Raw genomic sequence first — 3,728 nt, forward strand, 5'->3', positions numbered from 1 at the left:
TCTCAAACTCCTAACCTCAGGTGATCTACCCTCCTCGGCCTCCCAAAGTGCTGGGATGACAGGCGTGGGCCACCGTGCCTGGCCTGATTATTTAACAATAAATCTTCAGGGAGGCCAAGGTGGGAGGATTGCTTGAGGCCAGGAGTTTGAGACAGTCTGGGCGACATAGCAAGACCCCGTTTCTACAAAAAATAAAAAGAGTTATTCTGGTGTCGTGGTGTGCACCTGTAGTCCCACCTACTCAGGAGGCTGAGGTGGGAGGATTGTTTGAGCCTAGAGGTTGGAGGCTGTTGCGAGCCATGATCACACCACCACACTGCAGACTGGGCAACAGCGTGAGCTCCTCTCTCTAAAAATAAAAATATCAAATAAAAATGAATCTTTTATTTGAGAAAACACAAATGTACAAAACCGAAATTAAAAGGAAGTCATTTGGAGGCATTTTAAAAAGCGAATACGGTATAGAACGCTTACTGTAATAATGTTGGTAGTATTGAAGAAGTGCTTGATCCTTCGAGGGAAACTGGTGAGACCTTGGTTGTTGTCATCAGAAGAAACAGAAACCTTCTGTTTGACGATAACGTTGAGAAAAACTGAAAATGTTACCAAAGGCTTACGGTATCTTGTAGCAAGGCCCTGGTGTGAGCCATTTCGGGAAGTTCTGTTAAATTGCCCATGATGAGTTCATTTCCCTGCTACATACACTATCTCAGAGCCTAGAAAAAGATGAATATGCTCACTTATCTTGAGAAACTGTCACAATCTTGATACCCAAACTTGACTTACAGGTTTGATTGTATTTACGTATGGATTTAGAAAGCCCTCAAATACAGGATGTGAATAAGGCAACTCTAGCCCTGTAGTAAAGAAATAAATAGTGCTTATTCTATGAAAGCAAAGATAGGTTATTATTTTAAAATCTATTAATGTCATTAATCACATTAATATGTTAGAGAAAGTCAATGGTAAGATCCTCTTAAAACAAAAACTAAACTCATAACAAAAAGAATTCCAGGACAAGCATGGTGGCTTACGCCTGTAATCCTAGCACTTTGGGAAGCTGAAGCAGGCGGATCACTTGAGGTCAGGAGTTCCAGACCAGCCTAACCAACATGGTAAAACCCTGTCTCTACTAAAAAAAAAAAAAAAAATTAGCTGGGTGTGGTGACAGGCACCTGTAATCTCAGCTACTCAGGAGGCTGAGGCAGGAGAATCACTTGAGCCCAGGAGGTAGAGGTTGCAATGAGCCGAGATGGCGCCACTGCACTCCAGTCTGGGCAACTGAGCAAGGGTTGGAAAAAAAAAAAAAAAAAAAACCTGACTATATTAAGGTCCAAAAATATACCAGCAGATTCCCTGTGTTATTTTCACAGCTAGGGGAGGGAATAAAAAAATGCCGTTAAAGCATATAATTGAATTGTTTATGTCACAGAGGATAAATGCTTGAGGGGATGGCTACTGCATTCTCCATCATGTGATTATTGCTTATTGCGTGACTTTATCAAAGTAGACTTAAGATCTACTCAAGAGAAACTTAAACTAGTCCGAAACAACATGGCAGAAATGGTGGGAAGGGTTTAGTGTTGCAGATTGGGTTGAGGTTTTGTAGGACCTTTTATTGTATATTTCACAGTCATGGGGAGAACTGAGGGATGATGCTCTGTAGTGGTCAGGGAGTAGAAGACGAGCAGTGAGCAGTGACCAGGGGTGTGGGTGGTGGGAGATGGCCCTTCACTCAGGCTGTGTGTTACAAGCGTGTTGTGGAGTGATCTCTTTGTAGGGAAACCATGCCAGGAGCTTGCATTTATAGTTTTGAATTAACCATACTCATGAAACGTAACTCTGCTTCCAGGAGCTTATTTTAGGGAAATGAGCAGAGCTGAACAAAAGGATGTAAGGACATAAATGACAGTGCCATATGTAGTGAGGTGGAGTGCTGTTTCTCTTGCCCTCCCCCCGCCCGGATCTTTATGCAACTGTGGTGAAGATGCCATAAATTCCATAAATAACTGGGCTGAAAGCAGAGGGAGATTTGCTGAAAGACGGGTACTTTTTCAGAGAAATAGTTACCTTGAATACTGAGCAGTGAAATCCTACAAATAAATGTAGAGTCCGAGAGAAATGCTAAGAGATATAAAAGGCCCGAGAACTTCAACATCTGTCAAATAGGACAGAAAAAGAAAGAAAGAAAGAGAGAGAGAGAGAGGGAGGGAGGGAGGGAGGAAGGGAAGAAGGAAAGAAGCAAGGAAGGAAGGAAGGAAGGAAGGAAGGAAGGAAGGAAGGAGAGATAAGAAAAATGAAACAGAGAAACAGAAAGAAAGAAAAAGAAAGAAAGAAAGAAAAAGAGAGAGAGAAAGAGAGAAGTAACTACTATTATATTTCAGCTCTGAGAAAAATGTTTAGATTGAGAGTGTTCCAGATATTGAGCAGAGTGAATGAAGAAAGCTCAAACGTAGACACAAAGTGGTAAAATTTCAGAGCAGCAAAAGTGAAGAAAAATCCTAAATGCCTTTCTGTATCAACCTGGTTGAGACAACTGATGTCTCAAAATTCTAGTGCAAGATAACTTTGAAATGAAGGTTCTGTATTCAGTTTTAGTACCATAATTTGAAAGCAAAACAAACACTTTTCAAATATGCAGATGCACAAAAATTTTATCACTCAAAGACCTTTGAGGAAAAAGTTAGTTGATTGACTCCAGCAAAATGGAATGCGAATCCAAGAAAGGTGAGAGTAGCCAAGTGCAGTGACTCATGCCTGTAACCACAGCATTTTGGGAGCCTGAGGTGGGAGGATCACTTGAGTCCAGGAGTTCAAGACCAGCGGGACAACATAGTGAGATCTCGTCTCTACTAAAATTTTTTTTTTAATTGCTGAGTGTAGTGGTGCATGCCTGTAGTCCAAGCTACTCAGGAGGCTGAAGGGGGAGGATCACTTGAGCCCAGGACATTAAAGCTGCAGTGAGCTATGATTCATTACACCACTGCACTCCAGCCTGGGTGACAGAGCAAGACCCTGTCTCAAAATAATAATAATAATAAGAGTACACACAGGAAGCAGTGCTGAATAAGTAAATGTATAAAACACAGTTAAGTCTGAATGTGTTAGTGCATAATTATGAAAATAATCTGGAATTAACATTTCACGTGGGAGGCAATTGAAAGAGCAGCGAAGAAAGAGAGAATGAGCATATGTTCACGTTTTTGTTTCATCTGGGAAGAAGACATAGATAATGACTATCTTTATATTTGATAGAAAATATCAGCTTAGGCAGTTGAAAGGCGGTTACCACCAGAAAACTAGAAAACATTTGTACACGTTTCAGAGCCTTGATGGGAAATGCGTGGATTGAACAAAACCTGATTCACGCAATCAGAGGTGGGTGGGAAAGAATTACACCAAAGAAGTAGAACGTCTGATACATGTAAAAAGGGAAAATAATATGAAACAAAATTGTGGGACTCAATCCAAATATAACAGTGATCATAATAAACATGAATGGATTAAAATTCCTTTTAAAAAAGATAGACTTTCTGAATGGGAAAATAAACATAAAACCCAGACATACAGTAGTGCAGGAAGCAGCTTAATTAAAAACAAGGAAACAAAAAAGTTAAAAATAAATGGATGCATTTGGTATGATTCTTTCCACTATCCAATCTAAGTAATTGTCAATTATTTTATAGACTGCTCTTCAGTTTTTTTTTTTTTTTTTTTTTTTTTTTTTT

At 39.8% G+C, this 3,728-nt stretch overlaps 1 protein-coding gene across 1 annotated transcript in view; it reads left to right on the forward strand.

Moving 5' to 3' along the window:
* Positions 1-3,728, forward strand: part of GYG2 (glycogenin 2) — a 50,451-nt gene that overhangs the window by 16,962 nt on the left and 29,761 nt on the right. The window lies entirely within an intron of this gene.

Source organism: Cebus imitator, unplaced genomic scaffold (assembly GCF_001604975.1).
Source record: "Cebus imitator isolate Cc_AM_T3 unplaced genomic scaffold, Cebus_imitator-1.0 Scaffold699, whole genome shotgun sequence".
NCBI classification, from domain to species: domain Eukaryota; kingdom Metazoa; phylum Chordata; class Mammalia; order Primates; family Cebidae; genus Cebus; species Cebus imitator.